Consider the following 14,582-nt stretch of genomic DNA (forward strand, 5'->3'; position numbering starts at 1 on the left):
TGTGCTCATGGCAGATGTTCTGTAGATGTGGAAAACTCTACATCTTCTCTAGTTCTCTTTATTTATTTATATTTTGTAAAAATGGCAAAGTTTGTCTGCGATGGTGGCATGCACCACGGATCATGCCTTTAATTCCAGCACTTGGGAGGCAGAGGCAGAGGCAGGCAGATTTCAAAGTTCGAGGCCAGCCTGGTCTACAGAGTGAGTTCCAGGACAGCCAGGGCTACACAGAGAAACCCTGTCTTGAAACAAAACAAAACAAAGTAAAACAAGGCAAAGTTAAGCCACTAACAGTCGGACAACTTTTTTGTAGGTTTTGTTCTTTATGCAAATTAACATGGAAGTATGCATTTACAAGAGGATGCGTTTTCAGATGTCAAATATTAGTACTCTCTCTGATAAGCTTTTATTACTTGTGGTAACACAGTTTTAGTTCATAAATCTACAAAAATATTGTCCTATCTTTAAATGATTTCTGCCATTTCATAAAAGTGTAGTTTGATCTAGTGATGCATTCTTTTTTAATGGTCATTTCAAATTTCTAGGTAGTAATTTAGCAGAAACAAATGCAACAGATGTAAATAATTGAAAAATATACAAGCATGCTTTACAAGAAACTATTGAAACCTCAGATTTTGATGAGGTAGTTTATGTTAGCACACTGAAAACTTTTGCCAGGTTCTCATGGCAGGTGGAGACAAATATGTACACATACATATACATAATGCAAATACACCCATGCATATGTATATGTGAATGCACATACACCTGCTCAATTATCCATTCAATAAACAACATATTCTGGTCTATAAGAGCAAATTAACAAGGGTAAATGGAACAATAATTTCTATGATAATTACAAAATATTCGGATGCCATTAGGTTAGTTTTACATATGTAATTAATAAACGCTGTTTTGAGAAACCACATTTTATTCTTATTTATAGATGATTGTGAGAAAATTCAACAAATGTAAAGCACAAGTTGATAACTACACAGGATCTACTTCACCTGAACTTTGGAAATTTTTTGTGATGACTTCTTATAATAAAAAAAAATACAACTGAAGACACAGAAAGTTGTATGATAAAACATAATCATATGACACATGAACTTTATAAGTTGGTTCTTCCTGCCCCCTGGTGGCCATTTCTCAAAATACAGATACATATGTATGAATGTATGTAGTGTGTGTATAAAACATGTATAAAAGATATATAATATATTAATGTATATGTAGAAATACATATATTTAAACATATATTTATAAACACATATGTGTATGTGTGTTTAATTGATTTGCCATACTACCTTACCCTTACTTATGGTAAGTATTTGCCATACTTACCTTACTGCCATATTTCTCCCAGATACATCAGTTGCCAAATAAAATGCTCAATGCCAGGTGTACCATACCTTACCTTAAGCTGTTGGTTTGGAGGTTCCAGAGACCTCCAAAATATTGCAGGTCATTGACACTGATCTTGGTTGCAAGCCAGAAGAACTTGATGATATAATTCTAGTATTGAAGATACTACATATTCTGTTCATTGGACACAGAAAAATAAAGTTGGTACTGACTAGGGAACTTCTCTGCTATCCAGATTTCATGCTGTGTGGGCTACTGTAGGAGAAAAGTCATCAACAGGTTTTCCATCTGTAAACATGGCAGGATATGCCTGTGGACATGCACAGACGTTTTGGGCAGGTTATCAACTCATTCAGACTGGATATGAGGACCAGTCCAGAGAGCAAAATGCATGCCTAGCACCATAAATATGGACAAGAATCTATGGTTGCAGAATGTACAAGCCACGGGGTTAATCTACTAATATTATCTTGCCAAATAATATTAGACTATTGTATGAATGGTTAATCTATATAACATTGATTAGTGCAGCTCTTAGATTTTATAAGAGACATGTCTTTGTGCAGTAGAGGGAAATTAATACAGGAACACACAACTGGTCAATGTATAGAGAACTGTTTGTGGGATGTTCATCCACAGATGAGACAACTATATCACATCCCTCCTCACAAGATTCAGAGGTCTCTTTAGGAGAGGTGGGGGTCAAAGAGTGGTAAGTTGGAGAGAACTGAAACCAAACAGTGTTTTCTGCACATGAATTATTATAAGTTTTCAGCATATGTGGTCGACGGCAGAAAACCTAAACAAGAACAAGGCAATCAGAGGTTCAGTGTGTAAAGCGTGAAGAATCTTGAGTCCTCCCCCTACCTGATGAGCAATTGACAGATGACTGCTTCTGGAAGAAGGGTAGCTGGTTCTCTTTAAGTATATAGTTTCTGGTAAGTCAACCATACTCAAGTGGATGCCCCCTAGCTGTGAGTCTGTGGACAGGGAACATTGGATTGGTGAGAGAGGAGGAGTAGGGGGGAGTTGTGAGTTTGGCATGAGTGGGGAGTGGATATGGAAGAAGTTACAGAGAGAAATTTGGGGTGAAATGATCAAAATACATTGTATAGATGTGTGAAATTCTCAAGAAATTAATACAAATATAATAACTGCACACACAGAAATCTATTAGTAGAAAAATGATTCCACCAACAATGAACATCATTGACTTGTTTACAACTGAAGCAGGATACACATATTATTTTATTAGCATTTGTGACCTTTACTAAAGTGATAATATTCTAGACCATATGTATACGTAAATGGGCTTCAGTGTATAAAATACCATAGCATTTGGACTTTGGAGAAACAAGTTTTTTTCTCCAGGTATGGGTAGACAGAACTCAGAAGGGACAAATCTGCAGCAAATGATGACAATTATAAGACAGTGGGCTAAATGTTGTCATAGAATGTATAGGAGAGGAGGAGGTGTTGCAAGACATGGAAAAAGAATGGCCAACAGGGTATAATATGTTATAATAGTTAATGAACTAATGAGAAATCAACTAGGGACACTCAGACATTGGGAATAATTGTGATGGGTGTGACTAAAGGTGTTGAGATAGTGTCTTCTATAGATAATCTCATTTATCTGCAAATTCTAAAGCTTAGGGTGAAAGAAATATATCATGGCATCAAGAGACTTGCTTAGAGAAAGGGAAAGTAGGGCACGGCAAGTTGACTGCTATGTCCAAAGTATGTATTATCTGTATGTCAAAATTACAAAGACACTTAGTAAAGAAGTACCCATTAAAAAACCATAAAAACAGAAAAGCACAAAACAATGCCAAAGCTACCACCTACTTGTATACTGTAAGGCTTGGAAGGTGGTGATCCTAACCCTGCCCAAATCAATTTTCAGAAACAATACATTGTGAATAAAATTACCAAATGTCTGTAATAATACATTTATATAAATAAATATGAATTAATGTAAAAGGAAAAGCCCAATTAACATGGATAAGAGAGAACAATAAAGCTGTCAGTCTTGATATTATACATATGAGTAACAATATGGATACTCAGTGGGTGGTAGTTAGGGATTCCCATCTACTTGCACATACGCTTCTAACACTAATCAATTTTAAAAGGCCAAAAATTTGAAAGAGTGCAAGCAAAACGTTTGGGTGGTTTGGAATTTATAACCTCAGAAGTAAAAGAAATAATAAACAAATTTTAAAAAGAGTATGAAGCTATAGAAATTAAATTTGTGTTGTATTAGGAAAAGTACACAAACACAAGTCAATGAAGTAGAAGGAGAAGCCAGATACAGACTCATTAAAATTTTACAAAAGGAATTAAACTGGTAAAGAAGAGTTGATTTATGCAACAAATATTGCTAAATAGATGCACACACAAAACAAAATGAGCTGTAGTCGTTACCTTTTAAGGTATATACGAGTTAAATATATTATTGATCTACACATTAATACATAAAATTTATAAGTGTATTCAAATAATATTTATGTGAGTACAGTGTATTTGTCTTCAGACACACCAGAAGAGGGTGTCAGGTCTCATTACAGATGGTTGTAAGCCACCATGTGGTTGCTGGGATTTGACTCGGGGCCTTTGGAAGAGCAGCCAGTGCTCTTAACCACTGAGTCATCTCTCCGGCCCTGTATTCAAATAATAAAACCTTCTATGGGTATGATTTTAATAAAATGACCTTAGATATAGGAGCAGAAAGTCCCAGCCACAAGAAAAGATGGAATAGAATTAGCTATAATCAAGGACTTCAGCATTTGAAACTTGATGTTACATTAAGAAACTGTAAAGTTAAGCCATATAGTAATAGACTATATCAGCAAAACATAAGTTTAATAAATAATTACCATTAAAAAAACAAACAGAAAATTTCATAATGAAAAAATGTGCCAAAAAATGAGAAAGAGATCTGAACACACACTTCAGCAAATAAGCCCACGAAGAAGTGCCGAGTGTCTTCAGTTCTTTGGGAAATTCACATTAAATAACAATGAGATACTAGTTCACATCTACCAGGCTGGTCAACAATAAATGATTGGCCATAAGTGAGGTTTGCTGAGCAAACATAATTCCCATCTATTGCAGCGAGGCATGCAAATAGCAGCCACTTTGGAAGGAAAAACTGTCTATAGCAGCTTTATTTGTAATCCCCTTACAAGCAGGAAATGCGTAAAGACACATTTATCTTCTTGACACACATTCACCCACTTCCAGGCTTTACTTCACTAGGCATCTTCCAATGATAAGCATCTCAAAAATAAGGACCAGTAAGAGTTTGAATAACAAAATGAAGTTTTCAAATTCTGAGGATTAGGGATGGTATGCACACTGGCATACATACATTCTTTAAATCTTTCTGCACATAACTTTTCTTTTCCAAATCAAAGTCTCTGTTCAGGCTGGGGCTAGAGTCTTTCATTTCATCCTTATTTGAAAAACTTCAGGAGCCCATTAAGATATTTTTCCAAAGCACATGATTACAACTTTTGCATGCTCTTTCAGTGGAGCTAAACTCAGGCGATAATTATTCTTTTAAAAAAAAATCAGTTGACCCAACATATTTTCACAAGGGGAAATTCCCAGGCATTGAGAAACACATCTGTGTTACATAGAAAGCATTTACTAAGCAAGAAAAGTCTTTCTGACTGTGTAAAATGTCCTAAAATTTTCAAACATGTGTTGGAGGGTTATGTCTACCTCAAGTTCCCTTACTTGAGTCAGTATTGCATTAAGACACGAGCAAGAGAGTCATGAGATTTTGCTTAGCAGAGCAGCTGTGTACAAGTATTGTATTAAATGGTTTTCCTGAAGGAAAGGGTGGGGTCTATAAATACGGCCTATTTTACCAGAGTTAGGATCCATGATAGCTGCCCCACCTATGAAAGCACAGAAGTGTGATGCGTTTAGTTAGGTACTCCTTAGATGTGGTTACATCTAGTAATAGTGTTTTAATTCTTATAAATTATCCATTGAGTTTCTTAGGTTTATATTTATCTGTTTATACCATTAAAATCTACAGTCAAGTGCTAAGGGCAAAACTAACAGATGGAAATTCAGTTTGGACAGTGGAACACAGAAATAAATGCTGGAGTAGACCACAGATTTCCCACCTGACTCCTTATATGGGTTACATTGTTTTTTGTGGAAATACATATGATTTGTATATTTTAGGCTCTTGAAAAGATGTGGCATTCTTAGACAGGAGCGACTCTGAGATAATCTAGTCCCTTTTATGTATTTTGTGCTTTCATGATTACTCTTCAAAGGATCAGAATCCAGATGGCTTAGTAGGTAAAATACTTGCCACATAAGCATGTGTGCCTACTTTTGGATAATGCATGTGTTTATTGCATAGCATTTCTCTGTAATTCCAACACTCCTACAAAAATGGCAGGTAGGGATAAGAGACTCCTCTGGAGGTTATGATCCAGGTAGTCTGCTATATTTACATATTTAAGAGTCAACAGGTGATCTTTTCCCAATCAAGGTGAAATATGAAGATCAATACCCAATGGGTTGTCTTCTAATATCTACATCAGAGCTATGTCATGCATATCTAAACTCACACACATAAACATGCTCACATATCAGACTATGCACAACACACACACACATACATACACACACACACACACACACACACACACACACACACATGCAGGCATACATGCACATGCACAGAGAAAGAGAGAGAGAGAGAAAGACAGAGACAGAGTCAGAGATAGATTTACTTAAAAAATACCAGAACACACAGCTATTGCATAGCAACTCAAACTTTACAGTACACAGTTTGATGGATAGATAGATAGATAGATAGATAGATAGATAGATAGATAGATAGGAAGGAAGGAAGGAAGATAGACAGATAGATAGGAAGGAAGATAGACAGATAGATAGGAAGGAAGATAGATAGATAGGAAGGAAGATAGATAGATAGATAGATAGATAGATAGATAGATAGATAGATAGATAGATAGATAGATAGATCGATAGGTAGGTAGATAGATAGGCTGCTACCACGCTTTGTAAAGAAATCAGAAGTAATTACACTTGTCTACATGCACATAGGCCCTTGGAGAGAATGTCACTTTATTTAGGAAAAAAGAATACTGAACTATGGAAGATGGGATGATCCTAAACTAGAATCAACTATCTATCTCATAATTGCTATCCTTATAAAAGAGACACAAGATGAGTATGTGAGACAGAGTAACTGTGGATAGGGATAGACAGTGGTGATGGTGTCAGAAGATGAAGCAGGCTAAGAAATGTCAAGCAGTCACTGGTAGCTGAGAGAGAAACATGGGGTACATCCTTTCACAGAATTCTCTATGAGAGTCAGTTGTGCATAACTTTTTGGTCTCCGGACTTGTGAAATAGCACATTTCTTCATATTTTTTCAAAAGTTTGTGCTACCCTTTAAAAATGTGTCACATGCCTCTAATCCCAGCACTTGAGAGGTAGAGGCAGGCAGATTTTTGAGTTCATGGCCAGCCTGGTCTACAGAGTTCCAGGATAGCCAGTCTGTACAGAGAAACCCATAAAACAGGCTTTTGTTTCTATTTATTTTTATTATTAACTAAACCTTTTAAAAAGATTTCCCATTTAACTTCATGAACTAGATTTATTCCCCAAGGAATGAAGTTAATCTAACGTGGGTTTGCTTTTAGTGTTTGTTTGTTTGTTTTGAACACACCTACTTCTTCACTTTTGGCCTGATCATTATATACATCAGGCACATCTACTATGCTCTTCTAGGCTCCGAGAACCACAAACTATGAAAGTTTCTTTTCTTCATTAAGTCACTTGGTTTTTGATATTTTTCTATACCTCATATAAAATACTAACACCCAGCATTACTAAAAATACTATTTTTGATTCATGGTGCTTGGAAAATTGAGGCCTATTCTACAGTTTTAGAATACTTAAGATCAACATACCCTAGCAAATACAAACAGAACTGGGTATATTTCCTGTCTTTTGTAATGCTTTGTTGTTTTTTGTCCAGTGGAAAGCAGAAACACTGGAACTCATGACTGTGTGTTTCTTAATCTGACCTACTGAGGGAATGATGGGGTGAAGGCAGCGAGCATGTTGACGGCGCTCACAGAAAGCAGGTTTGCTCTTCTGTCTATATGTCTCATTGAGGAAGTGCTGACAAACTACAAGAACCAGTGCATGACTGAGCTGTAGATTTCTGTGTGGGCTTGAAGATATTAGTAGATAATGAACATGTGAATTTTAGACTCACAAACCTCCGTTGTTATTCTATAATTATTCAAGGAATAGTTTTGCCAGGCTTATTCATGATGGTAGCTTTTTTGTTCTGGTCGACTTACTCTCTTCTTCCCATTTCGTCAAAGTTATTAGATTATGAAAAAATTTCCCACTGCTTGAAATAGAATTTTTCAGCACTACTAAACTCCCTGCATAATGTACAGTACCCAGACTAGACTAGTGCAGCCATCTCCGAATCGAGCCCTAATTAAATTGATTGCCTTAGGTATGATAATGTGTTTCTATTTTGTCTAATAAGAATGTTGGCCAAGAGTTTGCAAAGTGATTGAAGAAGAGAAAAGTGTGCTGCTCTGCAAGGTATTTTATTATCAGAAGGGAAATCAGTTTAATCAAGCCTGAAGCTAAGACAGTGAAAGAGCAAAGCTAAGACAATAAATGAACCCTAGGTATGTACAAAATTGATTTCAAATTAAATTCAAAATACTTTGAAAATCAGTTACACATCAATAACTCTTCTTTACAATTTACTCTTCTTTATTCAATTTAGGCTAATATGTACATGTAATACTTATTGATATGTTAGTTAAATTTTTATTGCCTCAACAAAATACTTGATAAAAGCAACTCAAAACATATAAAAAATGCTTAAAACTCAACAATAAGAAAGCTCAAATTTTCAAGTTCCAAAACTTTCACACACTCCTATAGAAGATGAAATGAAGCATATTGAAAAATCTACATGTCATTAGAAAAACTAGAAAATCTGAATGAAATAGACAATTTTTGAGACGGATATCAGAGACCAAAGTTAAATCAGGATCAGATGCAGTTAAGAACACTGATTGCTCTTCCAGATAAAACATCTAAACAGTCCAATAACCCCAAAAGAAATAGCACCAGTCATTAAAAGTATCACAACCAAAATGGACCAGATGGGTTTACTGAAGGCAACCAACAGATTGGGAAAAGATCTTTACCAATCCCACATCTGATAGAGGGTTAATATCCAATATATACAAAGAACTGAAGCTTTTGGGCTGATATCCACTTATCAGTGAGTGCATACCATGTGTGTTTTTTTTTTTTTTCTGATTTGGTTACTTAATTTAGGGGGATATTTTCTAGTTCCATCCATTTGCCTAAGAATTTCATGAAGTCACTGTTTTTAATAGCTGAGTAGTACTCCATTGTGTAGATGTACCACATTTTCTGTATCCATTCCTTTGTTGAAGGATATCTGGGTTCTTTCCAGCTTCTGGCTATTATAAATAAGACTGCTATGAACATAGTGGAGCATGTGTCCTTGTTATATGTTGGAGCATCTTTTGGGTATATTCCCAGGAGTGGTATTGCTGGGCTCTCAGGTAATAATATGTCCAATTTTCTGAGGAACTGCCAGATTGATTTTCAGAGTGGTATCAGCTTGTAATTCCGCTAAGAATGGGGGAGTATTCCTCTTTCTCCACTTGCTCACCACCATTTGCTGTCCCCTGAGTTCTTGATCTTAGCCATTCTGTCTGGTGTATAGTGGAATCTCAAGGTTGTTTTAATTTGCATTTCCTTGATGACTAAGGATATTAAACATTTCTTTAGTTACTTCTAAGCCATTTGAGTTTTCTCAGTTGAGAATTCTCTGTTTAGTTCTGTTCCCCATTTTTAAGTAGGTTTATTTGGTTCCCTGGAGACTAACTTCTTCAGACTAATGTAATCACTTATCATCACTATTTAAGTCAATTTTTTGACTAACATTTTGTAAACAGTATGTTTCTACATTATTGAGAAACCTACTTAGAAAATTCTAAATATGTGGAAATTTTTTGTATCTCTCTTACAGCATTTGGCATTTAACTTTAAAGCAGTGTGATCAAGAAATGTGGTCATCTCAGGAAACTGGATTAGGTTGAAGATGAGGTAACTAAGAGGTAAAAGAAATAACAGATAAAATTAAGAAGGTTGAAGTAGGGGCCAGAGAGATGGCTCAAAAGTTAAGTGTGCTTTTTCCTTAGATCTTCAGACCACCAGAATTCCATTTCCAGCAGCCTTACTTTGTAGCTCCAAACCAATTCCAACTGTAGTCACAGAGGATCAGATATAATACTCATACAAACTTTCACATACACAGAGTCACATACTCTTACACATAAATGAAAATAAATCATTTTTTTAAAAAAGAAGGCAAATTTCCATTCATTCATGTGGCTATCTGTCCATCTTTCCTGTCTTTCTTTAAACCTGTTCCTGCACCTCCCCCACTCCCCTCCCCATATCTTCTCAAGAAGAAGGATGACCAAAGGGTGGATACTTCAGCCCTTCTTAAAAGGGGGAACAAAATACTCATGGGAGAAAATACAGAGACGAAGTGTGGAGCAGAGACTGAAGGAAAGGCCATCCAGAGACTGCCCCTCCTGGGGATCCATCCCATATACAGTCACCAAATCCAGACACTATTGTGGATTGCAACAAGTGCATGCTGACAGGAGCCTGATAAAACTGTCTCCTGAGAGGCTCTGTCAGAGCCTGAGAAATACAGAGGTGGATGCTCACAGCCAACCATTGCATAGGGTTCCCAATTGAGGAGTTAGAGAAAGGACGGAAGGAGCTGAAGACCCAGCTATTAAAACTTCTTTGCATATGCCCAAATCATGCTCTACCATCCCACAAATACACTTGCTCAACTATTTTCACAGTAGCTTTATTTGTTAATAGCCTGAAACTGGAAACAACCCAGATGTCCCTCAACTATTGAATGGATAAAGGAAATGTGGTACATCTACACAGTGGGATAGTATTCACCTATTAAAAACAAAGAAAGTGTGAATTTTGCATGCAAATGAATGGATCTTGAAAATATCCTGAGTGAGGTAACCGAGTCCCAAAAGGACATGCATAGTATGTATTCACGTTTGTGTATATTGGCCATAAAATACAGCATACCCTTGCTATACTCTGCAGACTCAAAGAAGCTAAACAAGAAAGAAGGTACAAGCAAGGATGCTTGAATCTCACTTAGAAGGGGGAGTGAAATAGTCATAAGAGGCAGATAGAGGGAGGGAACTGGGTGGAAAAGGCAAGACTCACATCAACATCATCGTAGATTGGACACAAGTCCACCAAACTGGCCACCTGATCTACAAATGTGGTGGAATCGACAAACAAACCATCAAAAAGCTTGAAAAGTCTGAGATGGGAAAAGGCTCTTTCAAGTATGCCTGTGTCTTGGACAACCTGAAAGCTGAGCGTGAGCATGGTATTACTATTGGCATCTCCCTGTGGAAATTTGAGACCAGCAAATACTATGTGAGTATCATTGATGCCCCAGTACACAGAGACTTCATCAAAAACATGATTACAGGTACATCCCAGGCTGACTTTGCTGTCTTGGTTGTTGTTGCTGGTGTTGTTGAATTGGAAGCTGGTATCTCCAAGAAGGAGCAGACCTGTGAGCATGCTCTTCTGGCTTACACCCTGGTTGTGAAACAGCTAATTGTTAGTTTCAACAAAATGGATTCCAACGAGCTACCATACAGTCAGAAGAGATAAGAGGAAATCGTTAAGGAAGTCAGCACCTACATTAAGAAAGTTGGCTACAACCCTGACATAGTAGCATTTGTGCCAATTTCTGGTTGGAATGGTGACAAAATACTGGAGCCAAGTGCTACTATGCCTTGGTTCAAGGGATGGAAAGTCACCCGCAAATATGGCAGTACCAGTGGCACCAAGCTGCTGGAAGCTTTGGACTGTATCCTGCCACCAGCTCGTCCAACTGACAAGCCTCTGCGACTCCCCCTCCAGGATGTCTATAAAATTAGGGGCATTAGCACTGTCCCTGTAAGCTGAGTAGAGACTGGTGTTCTCAAACCTGGCATGGTGGTTACCTTTGCTCTAGTCAATGTTACAACTGAAGTCAAGTCTGTTGAAATGCACCATAAAACTTTGAGTGAAGCTTTTCCTGGGGACAATGTGGGCCTCAATGTAAAGAACGTGTTGGTCAAAGATGTTAGACAAGGCAATGCTGCTGGTGACAGCAAAAATGAAAGCAGCTGGCTTTACTCCTCAGGTGATTATCCTGAACCATCCAGGCCAAATTAGTGCTGGCTATGCTCCTGTTCTGGATTGTCACACAGCCTGCATAGCATGCAAGTTTGCTGAACTTAAAGAAAAGATCGATCATCGTTCTGGTAAGAAGCTGGAAGATGGCCCCAAATTCTTGAAGTCTGGTGATGCTGCTATTGTTGATATGGTCCTGGAAAGCCCGTGTGTGTTGAGAGCTTCTCTGACTATCCTCCATTTGGTCGTTTTGCTGTTCTTGATATGAGGCAGACAGTTGCTGTGGGTGTCATCAAAGCTGTGGACAAGAAGGCTGCTGGAGCTGGCAAAGTCACCAAGTTTACCGAAAGCTCAGAAGGCAAAATGAATATTGTTCCTAACACCTGCCACCCCAGTCTTAATCAGCAGTGGAAGAATGGTCTCAGAATTGTTTGTCTCAATTGGCCATTTAAGTTTAATAGTAAAAGACTGGTTAATGATAACAATGCATCGTAAAACCTTCAGAAGGAAAGAATGTTTTGTGAACCATTTTATGCATGTGTGGGGCAGATTTAAGTTATTAGTTTTCAAAATAAGTATTTTTTCTTCAGTGTTAATAAAAAATGAATACTTTTTAACGAAAACAACTTGACCAAAAATCTGTCAAAGAATTTTGAGACTCATGAAAACAAGTTTAATGACAACAAAAAGAAAAAAAAAAGGAGTTGCCTTGGTTATATGACTCTTTACAGCAATAAAATCCTAATTAAGACACTATATAGTAAATTTTTTGGGATTTCCTTAATATATCATCAATATTTATATGTATTTATATAAATTTATATATATTATTTATTCATGTTGATCAATTGTAGTAACCTGTATGGGTATAGAAAATTGTTCATTTCATACCAGTTTGAAATACATTAATGACCGTTTTTCAGACATTTCATTGTTTCTATAAATGTGTACCTTGGTTTTATCTTGCATGTATCTCTGTATACTTAGTAATGTAGCTTTAATAATTATATTATTAAACAATGAACATAATAATGGTTTCTTTAATACTTTCAAAGATCCTAATCTCTAATGACTATGAAGTTTTAAGTAGTTACAAGGTCTGTCAAATTTTGTTCATTACAGTTCAAATTTCTGATGTTAAATCTTCAAAGACCTGTATTTATTTCTTCTTGATGGACTGTTTGCTTTGTGCACAAAATTGTTTCCCCTTTCTGTTCTCTGTACATTTGTTTCACATTAAATTTTATTTTTCTTCACATTAGTAATTTCAGATTTCTTAATATTATCAGTTCTTACAGTAGGATCTAGGGAGATTTCTGGCCATGGATATCATTTCAGAAGTTTTGTGAGGAAAAACTTACCATTTCCAGAATACTACTATGTCTTTTTCAAGTATTTCAGGAGTGCCAGTAGAATTACCTAGAGACTGAATAATGTACAATATGATAAAGAAATGAAAGGAAAATTCAGCCACAATAAAGTGCAAAAATTGTAAGTCAAGATTGATGTTTGTAACAATTTAATTATGTTTTAGAAAAATGTTTTTAAATAGGTTTTATATTGAGATGCAATGAATTCATCATTGTTCTAATGAAGTCAGAAATAAATTACTCTTTGAAATTCTTTATTTTTATTTTTAAAAGATTTTTATATCAATAACACAAAGTATATAATATAAAAAATAGTCTTTGAGGCTCTCAACCAATTTTTCACTTTTGCAAAAATGAAAGTGCTTATTGTGAATCAGAATTTAAAGGTGCAGTAAGTCACATCAGAGATGTCATGTGGCAGGCATTGGGCAGGTTGGTTACAGTGGATCTGCAATCAGGAAGCCGAGAGTGTTGTATGTTGGTGCTCAGCTTGCTTTCCCCTTTCTCCTCTGTCAGTCTAAATCCCAGTCCATAGGAAGGTATGACAGGTATTCCCATTGTCATCAACTTAAAGAATTTTGTCTCCTAGATGATTCTAGATACAGTCAAATCAAAGATCAATATTAAGCATTGCGGTTGCTTTGCCATGTTTGTTAATATGATGGGACTATGAGGTTTTCTTTACAGATATTTCAATCATGCACGAGGATCATGTGTTTCTAAGAACTCAGTCCTTCATTCCCCAAATGGAAAACAGTGCTCACAAGTATAACTAAAATTGTCCAATAGTATTGGTAGATAACAACATAGGAATTAAAATTAGAACTATTAGGATTGTAGATTCCCTTCTCCCACAATGGAACAAATTCCAAGTTGCTATATAAACTTTGAGTTCCTATTGACAGTTGCTGATCTAATCTAGCTAGAGAAGCTTTGTGAATGTGATGACACAAGAGGAGCCATTTCTTAGACTCTGAGCAGAAGCCAGGGAGCACAAGCAGACCTCAGGTGTCAAACATGATATACACATTGAAGTACTTATGTATTATGTATTTTATACATCAGAATATTATACACTAAACATAGCTACATATTTTATAAAATAATACAGTTTATATAAATGTGTGAGCCAAAATATATAAGTATGTTGAGTGTTAAAATGTAAAATCAAGCTAGGGAACAGTTATTATATATGAAAAGCATGAGACAAGGACGAGTTTGTCTACTCATTTCCTGTGTGTAGAACATTCTAAATCACCCTGACATATGGATAAAGAGTAAACATAAAAATATATCAACATAAAATAAAACTTGATAACGAGCAGAGAAAGTTTCTTTTATTTACCAAAATTGAAATTTAGATTGTCTTAATGGTGCTATCAAGATAGGGCATATAATAAATTCCAGTCCTTTCAAAGATTTCTTTCTATCCCAAAGAACAAAGCAAATGCAAATGAGCCAAGAGGAAGAGAAAAGAAGTAAAAATGGCTGCTGAGCAACCTGTGGTTAAAAGGGCCAGGTTACTTT

The 14,582-nt window shown here is 36.2% G+C and overlaps 1 pseudogene; it reads left to right on the forward strand.

Annotated features, from left to right (window-relative positions):
• The first annotated feature begins 337 nt into the window (after positions 1-337).
• On the forward strand, positions 338-12,213 carry LOC116082590 (annotated as a pseudogene).
• Positions 12,214-14,582: the final 2,369 nt, after the last annotated feature.

The sequence above is a fragment of the Mastomys coucha genome, unplaced genomic scaffold (genome assembly GCF_008632895.1).
Source record: "Mastomys coucha isolate ucsf_1 unplaced genomic scaffold, UCSF_Mcou_1 pScaffold7, whole genome shotgun sequence".
In the NCBI taxonomy this organism is placed as follows: Eukaryota; Metazoa; Chordata; class Mammalia; order Rodentia; family Muridae; genus Mastomys; species Mastomys coucha.